Below are 20597 nucleotides of genomic sequence, written 5' to 3'. Positions count from 1 at the left end.
ACTCCAGCCTGGGCGACAGAGCGAGACTCCGTCTAAAAAAAAGAAAAAAGAAAAAAAAAAAAAAGAGGTGATGTTGAGTGAAAGAAGTTGGACACCAAAGAGGACATACTTTATGATTCCATTTATATGAAGTTCAAGAATTGAATAGCAGATGCTTTTCATTTAAACTTTATTCACCTACAAAGACAGTGGACTAGAGTTGGGCCATGAGCCATATTTTGCTTACCTTTGTTTTAGAATAGCCCAGCAACAAGAGAAGGCAACATTTTACCCAGCACCCAGAGTACAGCATATTCAGGTTATTTTCAGGGTACTTTAAAAAACTGTTTTTATTTCTTTCTCTCACTTTTCTTCCTTCCTTCCTCCCTCCACCCCTTTCTTCCTTTTTCAACTATAAAGAAATATCTTTGGGACTAAAGCTTCTCTTCCTTCCTCCTCCATCCTAAGACACGAATTGAGCTCCTGCTGTGTACCAGGCACGGAGATGGAGATTTCCCGGTGGGCACAGTTGCTGGGTCACCGTGTGTGAGCATTTTTATTATCTTTCATTCAGATTGTCAAATTGCTTTTGCCTGTTATATCATGAAAGAATGAATGGAGGAAGGGGTAAGTGGGTGGACATTTATTAACCCCCTGCACACACACTGGGCCCATGCTTTTATGTATGGCATCTTATTAATTCTGTGAAGCTAGCATGATTGACTACTTTTTACAGAAAAATAACCTTGAGGTTCAACTAAGTCTCAGAGCTGGCCTGTGAGACATTCTGAGGCAAGGGGCTTGGAGCTGAGGGGTGAACTGAGTGTCTGCTGGCTACTTAGTTTCCATGTGACGCTTCTTCTCCGGGTCTCAGTTTCCTTAACTCTAACATATAGTGAAGACAATTCCATCTTTTCTGAGAAAATTAGGGTGCTGGAACGGAATCAGACATGCAAAAAACTCTCACTAGTCTTGCCTCTGGCCCTGAGCCTGTTCAGGATGCTGGGGATACCCAGGTGACAAGATTAAGTCCCTGTCTCTGAGGATTGGGTTCATGTTCAGGGTCCTCCTAGCCCTAAGAGCTCTGCTTCCAGGAGAGGTGATCAGTGTTTGGTCAATAGAACCACCAGGGAGGGAGAGCTATCACATTTCAACCTCAGTATCTGCAATCAAATAAGCCAGTGATCCCTCCATCCAGAGTGTTCAGGAACAGGACTGGCGGGTTGAAGGCTCTGGTTCTAGAACACCTGGCATCACAGAGTACCTCCTGTAGGCAGCACTCTCCCAAGACCCCCACACATGCAGCCTATGCTGGATGAGCAGCCCGTTCAAATGCAGGCTACGTCCCACAGATCTGTGTCCCCAAAACAACACAGATATCCCTTTTGATTGTCAGTGCGGGGATAGTTCCCAGGTCTCCAGCCTGCCTTTCTGCCTTGGCTTAAGAAGTAGGAGAAAGAGCAAAGGCTTGGAGGCGTGATGACACAATTGGGGGCAGAGTTAGGCAGGTGTTTCTGATGCACTCAGGCCCAGTTGAGCTGGAGGCTTTGACATAGAGATACCTGGGGGATGCTCAAAATGGATTCTGACAATACTGAGTGTTGGCAAGCATATGGAGCACCTGGAGCACTCAGGCACTGCTGGAGGCATGCAAAGGTGGTACACGTATGTTAGAAACCTGTTTTCCAGTATCTAGTAAGGCTGAGGATACACATGTCTATGACTCAGACCTTCAATTTCCAAGACACATACCCTAGAGAATCACACTGTGTGTGCAAAGGAAACAGGTTCAAGAATGTCCACACAGCAATGTTCATAATCGCTCTGACCTGGGCACCATCCAGATGACCATCCACAGTGAGTGGATAAACCACAGCATGTGCATTTCAATGGAACACAATAAGGCAATGACAATGAGCAGCTCTAACAAGCCACACTGACAGGGACTAACTCAGAAACACAGTGTGGAGGGACAGAAGCAAGCCAGAAATGATTTCCACAGAGTGATTTCATTTGGATCAAGGTCAAAGGCAGACAAAAGTGGATTGTATTGTTTAGGAGCCCATCCACCAATATCAAGACAAGGTTATTCCCAGGGCAGGGAGGGGCTGTGGTTGGCCAGGGGCACCCAGCGGTCTTCTGGGGGTCCTGGCAATATTCTGCTCCTTGATATGGGTTATGGTTACATGGATCATGCTTTGTAACTATTCTTTTAAGTGAACAGGGATGCTCTGTGTACCTTTTTCACATAAGCAATATCTCAATTTATAAAAATGCAATGGATACAATCAATGGCCAACAAGCACATGAGAAGATGTTTAGTAGCACTGGTTCCCAAGAAAAGGCAAATCAAAACCACAACAACATGCTCCTTTACACTCACTAGGAGGCTAAGACAATAACAAGCGTCAGCAAGGGTGTGGAGCCATCAGAACCCTCCTGCACTGCTGGCGGGCACCTGAAATGAGGCAGCCACTCTGGAAAACAGTCTGGCAGCTCCTCAGAATGTTAGACACAGAATGTGTGACTCAACAACTCCACCCCTAGGTGTATGCCCAAGAGAAATGAAAACATGTCCACGATAAAATGAGTACATGATTGCTCATAGCAGTATTATTCATAACAGCTAAAAAGTGAAAGGAATAACTCCCTTAACTATTAACAGATAAGCAAAATGAGGTATACAATGGAATATTATTCAGCCATAAAAAGGAATGAAGTACTGACACATGCTACAATGTGGATGAGCCTTGAAAACATTATATGCTAAGTGAAAGTAGCCAGATGCAAAAGGCCACATATCATGTGATTCCATTTACATGCAATGCCTAGAATAGGCAGATCCATAATGACACATGGGAGATTAGTGGTTGCAGAGAAGAAGGGAAATGGGGAGTGGCAGCTAATGGGTACAGATTTCTTTATGAGGTGATGAAAATAATGTAAAATTGATTGTGTTGATTGTTGCACATATCTGTGAATATATATTAAAAACCATTGAATTGCTTACTTTAAGGGGTGACACTGTATGGCGTGTGAATTATACCTCAGTAAAGTGGTTTTCTTTAAAAAGGCGATGGGAAGACCCTGGAAGGTTTTCATGGGAAAGTAATACCAAGGCTTTCATGTATTTGCACATCTGTGATACTGAGGGCTACTACTATGGTAGGCCCTAAGCAATGGCCCTAATGCAGAAAGCGGCTTCTGTGTCCTGGATGGGGGTCGCTGCTCCTTCTGCCCCTCTTGGACCCCTGAATGTGGCCTCCCTGTTCCTCTGAGGCCATTGATGGCCTGACGCCATGGTGGTATTGAATGGGCCCTGATCAGGTGGCATCCAGCCCGCTAGTCCTGCATACTCTGCATTTTGAGAGCTGCAGTGACTGCATTATGTCCACATTAAGCCAGGCATAATCACAGCTGCCTGGACAGGGCTGGCCACCAGATGGGCACCCAACCCTCTCTCTGAGGCAGGGGACAACAGCAGAGGAAGTGTGTGAGGGACAAAGCACTCTTTGCACCCTACTGCTTGAGGCCAGGCTTCTGAGCTGCCTGAGGAGACTTCTGAGCTCCCTTCCCCACTTGAAGAGCCTGGGCTCTGTGCTTCAGTGTCAGGAGGTCTGAGGGCTTTCAGGTTCAGGCTCTAAGATGACATGGCTCCATGCAGTTTCCTAGTGACTGGCATACAGCAGGTGTGCAGAAAACGCCTGAAGGTAATTCACCAAGGGGGTGTATTCAAATCACTCCACAAGCAGTATGCCCCAGGTCTGAGCAATTGTCAGTTGAATGTTCAGGGTCCCACAGGCCCTGCTAGGCTAGCCAGGTATCAACCCTCCATTGCTGGATATAGGTGAAGTCGAGAGGACTCAAGGTAAAGCCATGGCAAAGGTGGGGGACAATCAAGGGGCTTGGAGCAGCTGGCAGAATGTCAGTATTTTATATTGGTGGCTGCACCATTGGGTTAAAGGTTAAAGACCAGCTGCATGAAACTGCTAGAGTTTGCCATTTTGCCATCTTGTGATGCTGAGATTTCACAATACATGAGAAAAATAGATAAGGAAGTAAATCTGTGAATCTGGTGTGTGTCCTCAGTAGGCCCTTCCAGGTGGTTTGGCCAGTGGAAGGCACTGGCAGGAAATCAGAGGGCAGGAGAAAAGTTCTGGGAGTTATTTCCCCTGCTTGGCCCCTGCTGGGCCCTTCAGGATGTCTGCACACCCCTATCACAGGTCACAGCTCTTGCTGCGAAGTCCTCTCTCTACAGCCCCTGGATTCTAGCAGTTCAGCCCCTGGATTCAGCAGTTCAGGCCTGTCTTCAGGCCTAAGGAGTAACCGCTCCCCAGTATAGCTAGCCCCAGGGTGCTGCACCAACTCTTTGGGTTCCTTTACTTTTGTCCTCTTTTGTTAGCAAACTCTTTCTTTTTTAAAACAGCTTTACTGCAGTACAATTCACATACCATACAATTCACCTATCAAAAGTGTACAATTCAGCGGTTTTTAGCATATTCAGAGTTGTACAATTATCATTACAATCTAATTCTGGAACATTTTAGTCCCCCCACCAAAAGAAATCCCATACCCATTGCAGTCATTCCCCATTTCCCCTTTTCCCAGTCCCAGGCAGCCACTAATCTACCTGCTGTCTTTGTAGATCTGTCTGTTCTAGACAGATCTATTCTATAAATGGAATCACAGAGTATGTGGCATTTTCTGTCTCCAGCTTCCTTCCCTGAGCATCAAGTTTTCAGGGTCTGTGCATGTTGTAGCATGTGTTAGAATTCTTTTCCTTTTCATGGCTGAATAACATTCCATGGTACAGGTATGCCACATTTTGTCCACGCATCCATCGGTCATTGGACAGTGGTCTCTTTCTAAACTCTCCTTAATTTCCCAGTCTGAATGTGCCTGTGGCATCCAGCCATGACCACAGTGGATACACCTGGCTCCTCTGTGGCAGGGCCGAGCTGAGCCCCACCCTCCTGGCCTCCAGGCCCATGCTGTCTCCACAGCAGCCGCCTCCGCTTGAGCAACCTCACCCCTTCATGCCTCTCGGCCCTGCACCTGCTGTTCCTTATCTGGAAGGCCAATCTTTACCACCATTACAGACGATGGCCCAATAATTCCACTACTGAATATGTACCCTGCGGGGAGGCTTGTGCTTGTGCAAAATGCCAAAGAGCCTCACAGAGACCTTATCTGAAATATCCAAAGGCCAAAAGAATCTGAAGATCCACCAGTGGGGACTGGTTATGTAAATTACGGCACATCTATGAGCTGGAAAGCCCTATAGCTGCTAAAGAGAATGAGATGGCTCTTACTCACTAACCAAGGACACTGCAAGGTCTATGGTTAAGAGAGCAAAGCAAGGTGCAGAAAGGCTTGCAGCATGGGAGCTTGTTTGTATGAGAAACAAGACTCATACACGTATGCTTGTAAGAGCACAGGGTATTTCTGGAATTATATGAGGGGAATTGGTAAGAGTGGCTGTCTCTGTGGAGGACACCAGTGCCAGGGAACCAGGTGGACAAACGGGAGTCTTACTTTTCATGGGATTATCTTTTGTAGTGTTTGATTATTCTGCCATATCAGGAAAAAAGTCACCTCCTCACAAAGCCTTCCCTGATTGTCAGTATAGACAGTGCCTCCCTCATGGTTTCCATGGCTGGCCTGTGCTGTTAGAGTCCTTGTCTCCTTAGCACTGTGATGATCTGACTATATGTCAGCATTCCCCAGGCCAATTGCCCTCCAAGGGAGGACTTGCTTCATAGCTACAAGTAGTGGTATGCTGCTCAAATTGGCTCTCAAAAACAACAACAACAACAACAACAAAAAGCCCTGTTATGTGGTGTTTCCCAATTTCTGAGGGATAAATTAAATGTTCCCACCATGGCTGACTTTAAGCCATCAACAGTTTAACAACTGACAAATCCCTGAATATTTAGTAGTGGGTCTTCCAGCCCATAGGAGTGGGTTCCAACACACCGCTGGCCTGGGAGTGTGATTAGCGCACAGCCTCCAGTTGTCAGATCCTTCAGGGTGTGGGGCCCTGCATCTGGGGACCAAGAGAGGCAGGGGTATAAAGATCTGGCCATTTTAGCTGGAGGCAGTCCAACATAATGGGCAGGACCAAGTCCAGCACTCCCCATCAAGGCTTTGCTGGGCCAGCATCCAAGTGTGAGTCCTCCATCTGCCCAACCCTGCTCCTCCTCTTCCCCTTTATGCAGATTCCCAATAAATAGCTGGTACCTGAAACTCCATCTCAGCCTCCGCTTCCAGAGAACCCCACCGGCCACACTCCTCAGGCCCCAGGCCAGGTCATTCACCTTGAAATCCCCAACCTTTGATGAAGAGCCTCGCATGCAAACGGTGCTGCCTCGTGTTTGCAAGGGGAATGGGACCTAGGGCGTGTCTGTCCATGTGTGCATTCACTCATGCACCTGTTTTACAATGAGGACCTACTCTGTGCTATTTGGCGTCACCCCTGCTGGGGAGTTCCCAGGAAGACTATGACACAAGCAGGTGCTGCTCCGGTTTTCTCTGAGCTTCTGGTCCCTACCTTCCCTGAGTTTGCAGTCCTTGCCACCTCTGAGCTTGTGATTCCAAACCAGAAGTAGCTGTGGAATTAATAATTCCCCCGAGTCTAATCATACACTGGTAAGTGCTATGAAGGAGTGAAAGTGACAGAGAAGGAAACTTGAACCCATGGGTGCTGCTCTTGTGTGCATCTCAAGGAAGCCTCCCCGAAGAAGGCCAGGGCTGAGCTGAAGTCAGATGACAGGAGGGATAAATTAGAATTGGCCAAACTCAAGGAGATGGGAAAAAGGCATTTCAGATCGAGAAACAGAGACAGAGAACTGGAAGAGGGAGCAGGCTTAAGGAAGAGCACATGTTGTGCACATAATGAGGACATTTCAGGCACGGTGAGTGGCCAGAAAGAGGGGCATCTGGGGAGTAGAAGGGTCTTTTGGTGCTACTGAAATCTGACTCCAGTTAGCTCAGGCATCTACAGAGGATAATGTGAGTGAAGTGCCAGGCAGACTTCAGTCCCTTCCACAGAATAAAACAAGTGGCTGAAACCAGCCAGAAGGCTGAACATCTACAATTTTTGATATCTAAAAAATTGATTGCAAAATCACAGTATGGGAGAGACTGAGAAAGATTGAAATTGACCACAAGTTCAATATAAGCTAAGAGGCTACTGAAAAGCCAACACTCTGGGGCCATATTAACTAAGGCCTAATGCCCACAATAAAGGAGGGGATGGTCTTGCTATATAGTTTTCAGAACTGGACTGTGCCTCAGCAGATGGAAAGAAACAGAGCGTGTCTAGAGGAGAGGGCTGGAGGACCCACAGTGAATGAGCTGGAGCTGCTCAGCCTGGAGAAGGTAGTTTCTGGGATCCCTAGTCACTACTCCATAGGGTCTGCAGGCCTGACCCAGGAAAGGGTGAGCAGGGAGGACTGTGTATCCAGAGGGCAGAGCTGGGACCCCAGTTGATGGCAGGAGTCACAGAGCAGTAGATTCCTGCTCAGTGAGAGGCCAACCTCCCCAACAAGGCTCACCAGGGCTCAAGAGGATTGCCAGTGAGGTAATGAGCTCCCTGTCCTGGAATGTGTGTAAGCAGCAGCTGAGGTCTGTAAAGGGGACTCCTGCACCAGGTTGGGTGGGGCTGCAAACCAGAGCCTTCTCTGCCTCCCAGCCATGCCCCAAACCTGTCTGGAGCAGCAGGAAGGATTTTCTGCACCACTGGAGGGAGAAAAATCAATCTCTTTTTGACAGGTCCCCCAGGAAGTGCCAACAATGTACCAGGTGCTGCCCAGAGCCCGGAATTACTCAGGGTGGGGTTCTCAGGCCTGGGAGGGGACTGGGGAGAAACTTGGCTCCAGAAAATTCCTTGATTCATAATGCCAAATAGATACTATCAAATTTGGTGCTTCTGGTCCTGTCCCAGACACTCGGGCTGCCCAGGGGACCTGGGGGTGAACTTCCTGGAAGAAGGAAGGATTCTTGGGAGGGGAGGTCAGACAGCAACCTTTGGCTCCCACAGGGTCCATGCCACATGGTGTTCCTATGGCTGGAAGTGTCCGCCACCCTCCATAGCATTCTGAGGGGCATCCAATTTTAAAAACCAAAGGCTTCCCAGTGTTGAACGCACTGCTCACTGTCATCCCTGCCCCATGCCAGCACCCATGGCAGGCATCCTAAAGCACTGGGCGCTCCAGGATCGATCCTGCGCTGCCCTACTCCAGGAATGTGTCCCCATTCATCTCTGCAGGCCCAGGCCAACCCAGCCCTCTACAGCCCTCCACAGTGCCACCTCCTCCGCAGAGCGGCCTGTCCCAGCCCCACCCGACCCCAGCACCTGATGTCTTTATCTTGGTGCCTTATTTTCTAGCAAGACCAGTGGGGCCTTGGAGCTTTGCAAACAGTGACTCCTCAGTGAGGCCTTCCCTCTCCCCTAAACCGAAGTAACCCCACTGGTCATTGCTAAGGATGGGTGACTCAGACCAGTCAGGGCCAAAATGAAGTGAGTCCTGGGGATTCTGCACACACAGAAGACAAGAGCTACTGGTTATCTCCCACCAGATATGAACAGGAGGGAATGCAGGGGCCAGAGCTGCGGACAGGCATCTTACAACTACATGGGGCAGAGAATAGCATTAACTAGGAAAGCAGAGCTGAGAAATAGAGAGGCGGAAAAAAAGGGGTGCAAGGCTGGGTCCTGGGAATATCATTTGCACCCTGGATCAAGCCAGACCTGAATTCATTAACCCAAGACCACTGTGTTCCAGGAACTAATGAATACCCTTTGCTCTTAAGCAAGCTTTAATTGGGTTTCTATCCATTACAGCTTAAAGTACCCTAACTGGAATAGAAATCCTTTCATCTGAGTGGTGGAGGTGCCTTTTGTAAAGCAGATAGCCAGCCCCTAGTTGATGGGTTTTAAGCCACACATGGCATGGCGCAGGTCTGGGGAGCCAAGGACTGGTTTGCCTAAAAAGGTCTTTGGAAGGCCAGAACCTTGAGGGCTGGAGCTCAAGACTCTGGGTTCGCTGAGTATCTGCTGCTTCCTCCCCTCTGGAACCCCTCTGAGGTTGGCCAGCCTGGCTCCTCTGAAGGGAGTGGTCAGTTATGGACTACTTATACCTCAGGTTATGAGCGGTGACCTGGACAATCAGAACCAGTCTTCAGGAAAGCATGATGTGGCCAAAGGCAGCCTGAAGCAGAAGGGCAGGCACTGTGGCAGAGTCAGGTCACCCAAGAAGTTCAATTCAAATCCCACCCCTGCCATCACATGCTGGTGATGGCAGAAATGGCCCAAGAGAACATGGCACACTCTCTGGCTCTCCATTTCCTCATTGCTGCTGGCCTACCTCTGGACACGGAGACCGAAAACACAACACATCGCCTGAAAAAAACAGAGACCCGGAAGAGCAACTTCTCCCTTTCTATCTTTGGATGCTGTGATGTAAAAGTGTGATTCCTGGAGCTTAGGCAGCCATCTTGTGGCCATTAGGCAAGACCTAAGAGGCTGACAAAGTGACAATGGCAGAATGGAAGGGTGAAAAGAGCTGGGGCCCAAGAGAAGACTGTTGAGCCTCTGAAAGAAACCACATCCAGATTTTTATTTTGCAGGAAAAAAAAAAAAACTCCTATCATCAATACCACTTTTGGTAATAGTAAGACATTCTGTTACTTGCAACCTAATGCATCCTAAGAGATTTCTTCCTCGTTGTAAAGTAGGAACAAGTCCTCTCAAAGGGAACAGTGGGGATTACATAGGAGAAGGCTTTTTGAGACCTGGTACCATGTATCTCACAGAACTGGCACCCAGCCTGTGGGAACTTTTCTCATTTTGAGCAGCGGATGCTGGGATGAGCGCGCACAGGGCTGGAATGGCAGGGCAAGGAGAACGGCCCTGTGGGGCGGAAGGAGCCATCGGATGGAGGTCCTGCTTCTGTCTGCACACTGCTGTGTGCCTGCAGGCAACTGCCCTTCCTTCTCTGAGTCTCTGTTTTCCCTACCAATGAAGGCACCACAGGGGGATCTCGGAGAGAAAAGATGGGGACACAGGGAGACGAGGAGGGGAGGGGAAGGAGAGAAGCAGGTTGGCTGAGGTAGTCAACACTCTCCCAGATGTCCCTGGGGTGAAAATCCATTTCTGTGCAGTGCAGCAGCTGCAGAGATGCAAGGAAGTGACCATTTCCCCCAGAGGTCATTTGGAGTTCCTGGGAGCCCCGCTGCTGAAGCCTCGGCCCTTTGTCCTTTCTCCCGCCTTCTCCCACGCCCAGGTCAACTCACCCCAGAACCCCTGTCCTATTGCAAACACCCTCCCAGCACCAGAAGCATGTCTGTGCTGCTGCCGCCTGGCATGGCAACCCCAGGGCATCTTTAAGCAGCCCCTGCAATGGCTGCCTTTGTTCTCCCCTCACATGATGTGCTCCTGGTCCCTGCAGCGTCTTCTCCCATCCACACTGCTGGTACTGCTGTCTCCCATGCTCAGACCCCAGCCACCCTCCCCCCAGCAGGAGGCTCCTTCCTGAACCTTCTCCAAAAAGATCCAAGCCACCTGGATCACGTGGTAAAGGTGGGCCCTGGTCAAAAGGATACACAGAAAGCAGGTAGGAGCTTTGCTGGGTGTGGAGGCCCCTCGCTCTCAGGCTGGGGGACTGATGGCTTAGTTTTCACAGAAAGCCATGTCAGATCCCCCACCCCGGGAGACAATGAGACTTGAGGCAGGAGATGGTCACCAAGTTCCACTGGCTTCCTCTCCTGTGCCCTATGCCCCATCTGTTCATGTTTCTTGTCTCCAAGCACCCACCCTGCACCAACCAAGTGAAACACGGGTCCATCATCCTCTGTGTGTGGTGGAAGGTGTCCCTGGCTGCTGCTCACCCCTGCTCTGCCCCAGAAGGCTGAGCTGTGTCCCTCCTTGCTCTCCAGCTTCCCAATGGGGGATCCCACAGGGACTGGAGGGCAGGAGAAAACACAGGCTGGACTTTTACACTCTGGACTCCCTGTCCATGGACCACATGGCGGCTGTGACTGTCTACTTAGAACCACAGCACCTGCCAGGAAGCCCCTTTCCCCAAGCCATGCTTTCTCCACTAACACTGCCCTCCAGGGCAGTCAGAGCTCCCCACTGTTGCCAGCCCTAAGGCCTTTTCAGGATTCCCTAAATCCTGCCCACATCCCTGTAGTCATTCTTTACCTAAACTTTCCTCTGTTACCCCTGACTACACCATCTCCCAGACTCTGGCGGGCACACTGGGTAAGTGAGTCCCTCCTTGAGCCCCAGCTTTGTCTCCTCATGACATGGGCTCAATGGAACACGCCTGGTGGTGCAACATCTGGGTTAAATGACCGAAGGTGGAGTTCCAGGGAAGGAGGCACTTGTAATCACCGCTGTGATTGTGTAGGATTGTGCTATTGTTCAAGGCTCTGCAGGCAATGTTGGTGTTGGTGTCAGGATCAGAGTGAGGACAGTTTCTCGGCCTAGGGCTCAATGCTGGCCTCAAGTCCTAGCTTCTCAGTGTCATTTCTTCCTATGTGTATGCCTGAACCTCTCAGCATACACATAGGAAGCAGCACAAGGGCAGGATCCATGCCCACCTCTAATAAAAGCCGCTGCTTCCGAGGTAGCTGCGGTGTCCAGTGCCTGACACGAATGCACACAGAAACCTTATGAGGAAGGTTGACCATCATCAGCCCATTTCACAGATAAGCAGACTGGGGAGCCAAGGGGTGGCAGTGCTGGCCACAATCACATGGTCAGGAAGTGTGGAACTGGTATTGGAATCCAGCAGTCTGGCTCTAGAGCTGTGATGCGGCAGAACAGAAGGAAGGTGGGTGGGCTAGGATGGCCTTGTCCCCTCAGCGATGGTCACCTGGGCTGGATTGTATAGTGGACACTGTCGCATGCCACCGGGATCTGTCCTTCAGGACCAGACACTCCCTCTGCAGCTGCTGGGAGTGTTGCTGTGGATGGCTAGCAGCTGAGTTCCTTCCTAGGCACTGCCCTCCCCTGATGGGAGCTGTCTCACCTAAGGCCACTCCCCCTCCCTGGGCAGTCCTCCAGCCAAAGACTGGTTGGTGCTGGGTACAAAGGCCCACCTCCCTGCCTCCATGGGGCTAACCAAGCTCCAGGTTTCTCATGGGACCAGCATAAGTCCCTATGGCTGCTGCATCACTGTCCAACTTCTCTCAATGCCCAGGGCTGCCTTCTTCACTGCCTTATAGGTGTATCTCCCCAGAGTCCTGCCCAGGACCCATCCTGCTAGCTAATGTCCAAACCAGGGACCCTTTCCAAGGCACTGAATGAAGACAATGTGGAGGTCAGTGGGTAGGCAGCCTTGGACCCCCCACCCCGGGAGACAATGAGTGTGGATATCCACACCAGAATAGGTGTTACAGGCTCCCATCCAGAGCTGCCACTACTTGCTTCCCTCCTGTTCCTGCTCCTGCCTCTCCTGCTCCTGATGATGTTCTTCCTCCTCCTCCTCCTCTTCCTCCTCCTCAGGCTCCACCTGCTCCCCCTTCTCCTCAGGATCCTCCTGCTCTTCCTCCTGCTCCTCCTTCTCCTTCTCAAGCTCTTCCTGCTCCTCCTTCTCCCCCTCCTCCTTCTCTTGCTCCCCTCTTCCTGCTCCTCCTCTTCCTCTGCAGGCTCCTCCTCCTTCACAGACTTCTCCTTCTTCCCAAGATTCTCCTGTTCCTCCTCCTGCTCCTCATCCTCCACAGACTCCTCCAACTCTTCCTCCTTCACAGGCTCCTCCTCCTTCTCAAGCTCCTCCTTCTTCCCAAGCTTCTCCTACTCTTCTTCCTCCTCCTCCTCCTCAGGCTCCTCCTACTCTTTCTCCTGCTCCTCCTCCTCCTTCTCAGTCTCCTCCTGCTCCTCCTCTCCCTCCCCATGTCGATCCATCTTAGCAGAAAGCTGCATTTCAGCCAGCTGCAGCTGTATACCTCTGGGCAACTCAGATGAAAGAGCAGAAAAAAACGCTTTTTTTTTTCGTAAACATTTGTGGTATTTTCTTTTTGGTGCATTCTTTAAGTTATTCTGGATGCACTGACTTCAACCAAATATTCCTGCCTGACATGGAGGGGATGGCAGGGAAAAGATGCACCCCACAGGACAGGCCCCCTGGAATGTAGCCTGGGAGGTACAGGAAGAGAGGTTTCCACTCAAACCAGAGAGAAGTTTCCTGGTCTACATTGGGGGCCTTCTGAAACTCAGTGTTTGCCAGGTTACAACTGCTCAAATGCTCTCTACGGCTCCTGAGGTTAAAGCCCAGATTCCTCTGCCTGGCTTTCAAGGCCCTCCATGACCTGGTCTCTGTCCAACTTTGCAGTATTGTAGGACCCCAAGAACTGTGGACACACAGCCCCTCACCCCAGACTCATCCCTTTCTAGGCTCCTACCCCCACCCCAACTAACCTGTGCGGCCTGCACACAGCCACCCCTCGCCATGTGCTTACACACACACAACCTCCCCAGGCACGGCCCCATGCAACCCCCCACAGGCTCACACCTTCACACTCATCAGCACACTCAAAGCACACACTCACACCTATGCACACACTCACACACTCTCTCACACGTATGCATGACCCACATGCTCACACACAGGTGCTTCTCATGCTGTCCATCCCTACACAACATATACATAGATAGCCCTTCACACACAGTCCTGCCCACATACTTCCCGGCACACAAGCTCACACACACCCACCCTCAACCATGAAGGGAGCCCATACGGTGGTGGCTAGCACACTAGCGCAGGGGGCCAGGGGCCAGGCCTCAGCTTTGCTCCCCTGTAAACTGTGGCATTTAAAGTAGCAAACCCATTTAGAGGTGTAATAGTCGAGCCCCACACAGTGCAGCCTCTCCTAGATGCATTCTGGATGCCTCTCTCTCATAAGCGACCTCCCTGCAGGCTGCTAGGTTGACTACGGGGCAGGGGTTGCCTTGGGCAGGCCTGGCCCAGAGTGTAGGTTAGTGGGAACTGTGGCCTGTGACCTGGGGTGAGGCAATCAGGTGACCCCAACCACAGTATGAGGGGCAGGGAGGCTGACAGTGGGGACATGGAGCCGCTGAACCTATGTGCTTCTCCCTACGGCTGGAGCACCATGAAATGGCCTTGGCAATCAGTCATTCATTCACTTATTCATTCATTCACTCATTCTTCTTTCCACTACATGCTAACTTAATCCCTTCCCTGGCCAGGAGCTGAGGTTGGTGGCCAGGTGGGCAGAAACAGGCAAGCCCTCGACTCCCCTGAAGCTTAGGCTCTGGAGGGGGAGGTGGCTGTGCTGTCAAGTGTCACACAGGCACGAGGCTGATACCAGCGTCCACCAATTGTGGCTCTGAAGGTGGCTCCCGCTCCTGTGGTCACAGCTCCCAGAATTTCCCCCACAGCCTGGCTGGAAAATGTTTTTAAAACAATTTGAGAAATCAGAATCAGGCAGGGTATTAGACAGCATTGAGCAATTATTTATTTTGCTCAGGGTGATAATGGTACCATGGTTATGTTTTTTTAGAAGTCCCTATTGATTTGAGATACACAGTCATGTGTGTGTGGAATAACATGTTGTCTAGGGTTTTCCTTAAACCCTTCGAGTTGTGGGGACCTGAGAAGAGAAAACGAGGTAGAGGACTTGGACCACAAGCTGGGGTTGCTGATGCTGGGGGTCGGGTGCATGCTAGGGGTTGGGTGTATGCTGGGGGTTGGGTGCACACTGGAGGTCAGGGGCACGCTGTGGGTCAGGTGCATGCTGTGGGTTGGGGACTTGCTGGGAGTTGGGTGCATGGGGCTCCTTTTACTGTTCTCTCTCCATCTGTCCTCCAGGCATCCCCTGCTGCCTCTTTGACCTCATCTCCTATGCCCTCATTCACTCCATGCTCATCACAGTGGGTTCCTTGCTATTCCTCCAGCACTCCAGGCATGCTCCTGCCTCAGGGCCTTTGTACCTGCTTCCCCTCTGCCTTGGGGTACTCTTCCCCAGTCTCCACATGGCTCCCTTCCTCAGTGCTTCTAGCCTTTGCTCAAATCTCACCTTCCCTATGAGGCTCTCCCTGACTTTTGCCCTGGTCTTTCCCACCCCTGCCCTGGCTTGTTTTGCTCCTTAGCTTGCGTCAAATGTGACACAGCACACATTTTAGTTGTTGTGTTTATCATGTCTCCCTCTAGAATGTAAACTGCCCAGGGGCAAGGACCTGGTCTGTCCATCCCCTGTGGTGTCCCCAGCAGCTAGACCAGTGCCAGGAACAAAGCTGGTGCTCAGTAAATACTTGCAAATGAATGAGAGCAGTAAGAAAGAAAGTGACTGGAGTGATGAGGTGAGGAAGTGACCTTGAGCTGAGAACCAGACATTGAAGAGGACTCGATGAGACAAAAAGGGAGGAAAGGGCAGGCCAGGCAGGGGGAAAAGCATGGGCAAAGGCCGAGGGCAGAAGGAAGCAGGGAGCAGTCAGGAAACAGGAAGGAGGGCAGTGGGCCAGGCTGGAGGCCCGGCGGGGTCTTTGTCCTGATGGTTCTCGCTGGGGTCAGAGGAGCACATGTGGAATGGTACTGGAGAAGCTCTCCTAGGCGTCCACGCAGAGGACAGGCTAGTGACCTGAGCAGGAAGGTCCTGCGATGCAGGAAGATGCAGGGTGGAGGCTCAGTCAGGCAGAACCAGAGAGAGAACGGGGAAGCACACAGAAACCAGAGGACCGCCCACCTGGCTAGCTCCCAGGGCAAGACCCCTGTGAACCCCTTTGGTGGTAAATCAGCTACAAACTGTGCAACTGATGAGGGCCGAGCCAGCATCCACAGCTCCTGCTGATCGGCCTGGCCAGAGTCAGCCCCACGAGGACTCAGAGCAATGGGACACAGAGCTGGAGGACCCAGAGCACAGGCCCCTCCATCAGTCCAGACCCTCCTCTCTTGGCCAGAGACCTGGGCTCTGTCAGGGACAACCCCAAAGATGGTGGACTTCACAGAGGGATGGGACCTCCCCACGAGGCTGGGGGAATAGTAACACCAGAAACACACACACACAGACTTGTCCACGAATGTCAATAACAGCATTATTCATAATAACCAAAAGGTGAAACAACTCAAATGTCCATCAATGGATGAATGGGTAAACACATAGTTGTCTTTCCATACAATGGAATATTATTCAGCCATAAAAAGGAATGAAGTACTGACACATGCTGCAACATGGATGAACCTTGAAGACATTATCCTGAGTGAAAGACACTGCACACAAAAGACCACAGTGTGTACGCTTCCAGATGTATGCAATGTCCAGAACAGGAAATCCATAGAGACAGAAAGCAGAGGAGTGGCTGCCGGGGCTGGGAGAGAGGGAATAAGGAGTGACTACTAGTGGGCACAGGGTTTCTTTGACAGGTGCTGAGAAGTTTCAAAATTGATTGTGGTGATGGTTGCACAACTGTGAATACCCTAAAAACCATGGACTTGTACACTCTAAGAGGATAGATTGTACGGCATGAGAATTGTATCTCAGTAAAACTGTTTTTTTGTTTTTGTTTTTGTTTTTTGTTTTTTGTTTTTAAAAAAGACCAGAGATCCCACTGGGCCAGTGTCCCTAGGATCTTGGGCCACGGAGCACAGCTGCTTGTGCAATGACAGGGGCATCAGCCCTTGTGTGGGCATGCAGGGCTCAGCCCTGGCCTCCGGATGGGCACAGCAGAATTCGCAGGCTCTCCCCAGGCTCCGCTGCAGAGTCCCAGGCTTTCCGAATCTGCTGATGCCTGGACCCCACCCCCAGAGGTTAGGATTTCACTGGTCTCAGGTGTGGCCAGGTGTCTGCTATTTTCAAAAGCTCCTCGGGATTCTCACATGTGGCCAGGGGTGGAGAGCCCTGGTCATGTCTTCCATCCACTCTGGCCTTCCTGAACCCTCCAGTGGAACCTCCCACTGCTGGGCCTGTGCTAGGTGCCAGTAAAGTGAGGGTGGCTGGACAAAGTCTCTGTCTTCAAGAAAAACCCAGGTAGTCAGGGAGACAGCCAGACCAGTAGAAGGAAGACTGGTCCAAAATAAAGGCCTGTATGTACTGCCAAGAGGCCCATGAGCAGTTGGAGGTGACCCGTGGGGTTTGAAGGATGAAGAGGAGTTCACCACTGGAAATTCGAGGGCAGGGTGTCACCCGCGCCTGAACAGGAGTGCAATGCCCTGGGGCTGGAAAAACCAAGGGAGAGGGTGTGAGTGCAGAAGAGAAGCTTGGTGCAGCAGTGACAGCCCCAGGTAGGAAAGGAAGGCAAGTTGGGACCTGAAAGGAGGCCTGGATGGAACTGCCATGAGACTGAGTGCTGAGAGCCAGGGGCCTTGCTCCTCCTGGCTGGAGCCCAGCACACTGCAGGGCATTACTGGGGGTGTCTGGTTGTGGGGATGCGGGCAGTTACCAGAGGCCAAGTGGTAGCCTCTGATGAGAATGCCATCCTCTGCCCTGTCCTCTGAGGCCCCAGTGCACCCACTGCCTCTCAGCCCTGTCAAAACCCTTCTGTGAACACTTAATGTCAGGTATTCCAGGACCACACCAAGCCCATTCCTGCCCCAGGACTCTGCAGCGGCTGATCCTTCTGCCTGTGACACCCTTCCTCCAGTTCCTCAGCTCTGGCTCAGCAACGTAAAGCCACCCTGGATGGCCCCCTCTCCACAATGCCCCACGTCAGCTCCTCTCACATCCCCGTCTCACATCCCACTGGCCACTCGGAGTACTTCGGGATGACTTGCTTGCTCTCTCCCTCCCAGCTGCAGAAACACAGAGCCCCCATCTGCTGTATTCAGGAGCATCTAGAGGAGGCCTGCCTCTCGGGAGACACCCAGCAAGCATTTTCCAAGTGAAGGAAGGAAGGAAGGAAGGAAGGAAGGAATGAATGAATGAATGAATGAATGAATGAGTGAATGAATAAATTCACCCTTGCTCAGGAGTCTAGATAGCCATTCTTTCATGGTGGGTTCTTGTAGAAGAGGCCCTGACTTAGTCCACACAAGATCAAGGCTGAAGCATCCCGGAGAGTCTCTGGGGCAGGGACACAGGTGGTGATGCTCCGGAACATGGAGGAAGGACCCAGGAGCCGGGTCACACCTGGCTGAACATCCTCTGTGCCCTTGACCACCTCCATCTGAGCTGCCTGGGCCCCAGCAAGGCCCTGCCCAGGTGGCCGGCTGCCAAAGAAGCCCTATGAACCTCCCATGCCCGACAGGAGCTCCCTGAGACACGAGGAGCAGCTCTGGCCTCTCCTGACTTGTGTTGGTGTCCAGGAGGCTGGACTGGCCTGAACCAAGGTTCCACACTGCCCTGCAACAGCCCCGGGATGTGTGTGCAAAGACACCAGCTCTGAGATATTCTGTTCCCACCCCTGGTGGGGTAGAGGTTTTCCAGTCGGGCAAATGGAAATACACCCCGGTTATCTCTATGCTTCTGCAGTTCCCAGCTGAGGATGCAGAGGGGCCTCTTGCCCTGAGCAGAGTGGGTGGGGGGCATGATAAGCCAACTGGCTTAGGGAGTAAAGTTGAGTCTCCCCAGCTAGTCTCAAGGGGCAACTCTCAGCTTGGATTCCGTAGATATGGAGTGGACTTTCCAGAAAGTAGCGAGCTCCCTATCACCAGGGTATTCAAGCTGGATTTAGATCTGCACCCTCCAAAACGGGAGCCACGAGCCATATGAGTGCTTGAACTGTGGCTAGTCTGAGTTGAGATGTGCTATAAGTATAAAACAAATGCCAGACTTCAAATACTTAGTATAGAAAAATTAAAAAGTATTTGTATATTGATTACATATTGAAATGATATGTAATCAATATCAGATAGATATTTGGGATATCTTAGATGAAATAAAATAGCTTGTTAAATTTAATGTCACCTCCTTTCACTTTTTTGATGTGGCAACTAGCAAATGTCATATGACCCATGTGGTTGGTATTATATTTCTACTGGATGGTGCTGGTTGAAATCCTTGCTGCTCAAAGTGCGGTTCCTAGACCAGCACCATCCACATCACCTGGAAACTTGTTGGAAATGCAGAATCTCAGGCCCCACCCCAGACCCACACATGGAATCAGGAGCTGCATTTCCACACACTCCCCAGGTGAATTTTGAGAAGCTCTGAAGAGCCTGAGGCTGGAGGTCTCAGAAGGGAGCCCAGATAGGGGGTGGGAGCACATGGCCTAAAGCCCAGCCTCTATCAGGTGAAATATTAAGTCACTGATGCCTTTCCCTTAGTTATACCCTCAGCCCATGGTGTCCTTTAAATCTAACTCTCACCAGGAAGTGCACACGGACTTTAAGGAGAAGAGGGCAACTTTGCAAGAGATTCGGCTCTGTGGCTTAGCAATGAATGCTATCAGGGAATACACCAGGAGCTGGTCCCCCGTGACTTTTTAAAGCCTGAGAAATGATCTCAGAAAACAAATGAAAAATACATCTGTGTGTTTTAAAAACAAACAAACAAAACTTAACCGACCCCTTCCCCACTCCATCACCAAATTCCTCCTTCTTTTTCTCTCTGAAAACTTGGCCAACAAGCATTAAATGGCACTAAATATAGAAATGGTGAGCAAGTAAATCACTCAGAGGTGCCACATGTTGCCCAGGGCCTGTTTTACGGTTGAGTTGTAAACCATTGAGAGCGTGGAGCTGTAATTAAAATGCTGACAGCTTCCCAACTGCCAAGCATCCAGGAGGGAGCAGCGCTGGGAACCAGCAAGCAGGGGTTTAGGGAGGGTGATGCCCTTCCTAACACTGATCAGCCCAATGTCCGTGGGCTTCCAAGACACAGGCAAACCCTTCTCTCACATGGAAGCAGGGCCCTGCACTCCCTGCTCTCTAACACACCTCTCTGTGACCTCCTCTCCTTCCTGAGAGCCACACTGGCCTCTTTGCCTCTGGGCTCTGACCTTGTAATTCCCTCTGACTCAAATGCAGTTCCCCAGATGGCTCATTTCCTCACTTCCTGTTCAGAACTTACCTTCTCCAGGAGGCCTCTCCTGATTGCCTAAAATAAAATGCCCCTGCTCCTGACATCTGTGCCCTTTCATCCTGCTTTGTTTGTTCATCATAGCAAGAGATTCCATATATATTCTATTATTTGTTTGTTGTCTCCCTTCCCCTAGAATGTCAGCTCCATAAAGTCAAGTACCATGTCTAATCCCAGAGCCTGAAACAGTACCAGACACATAAATAGGTGCATAATAAATATTTGTTGAATGAATGAATGAATGCATGGATTTCCATCCCTTTCTTTCAGCTGGTCTAGTGATCTCACTGGGAAAATGTCCAACTTTCCAGCAGTGAGCTCAGCTTTTTACTCATCCATTCACCCAACCATCCTTCCAAATAGCTATTCATCCACCCATTCATCCATCTATCCATCCACCCATTCAGCCATCCATCTATCCAACTACCCAAACATCCATCCAACCATCTGCTAAGATCTATCCGTTTAACCATTCATCCATCTATTCATTCATATTCCATTCATTCAACCAGCCCTCCCATTACTATCTATCTAGCAAATATCCATCCATCCATCTATCCATTCGTGCGTGCATCCATCCATTCATCCATTCATCCATCCATCCATCCATCCATCCATCCATCCATCCATCCATCCAT

At 50.7% G+C, this 20597-nt stretch overlaps 1 protein-coding gene across 1 annotated transcript in view; it reads right to left on the bottom strand.

The window, feature by feature from the left end:
* The window catches only part of WNT7A (Wnt family member 7A), a 56530-nt gene that overhangs the window by 1210 nt on the left and 34723 nt on the right, over window positions 1-20597 (bottom strand). The window lies entirely within an intron of this gene.

Source organism: Piliocolobus tephrosceles, chromosome 2, assembly GCF_002776525.5.
Source record: "Piliocolobus tephrosceles isolate RC106 chromosome 2, ASM277652v3, whole genome shotgun sequence".
In the NCBI taxonomy this organism is placed as follows: Eukaryota; Metazoa; Chordata; class Mammalia; order Primates; family Cercopithecidae; genus Piliocolobus; species Piliocolobus tephrosceles.
Note: the sequence above shows the minus strand (reverse complement) of the source record. Positions and strands in the feature narration are given on the sequence as shown.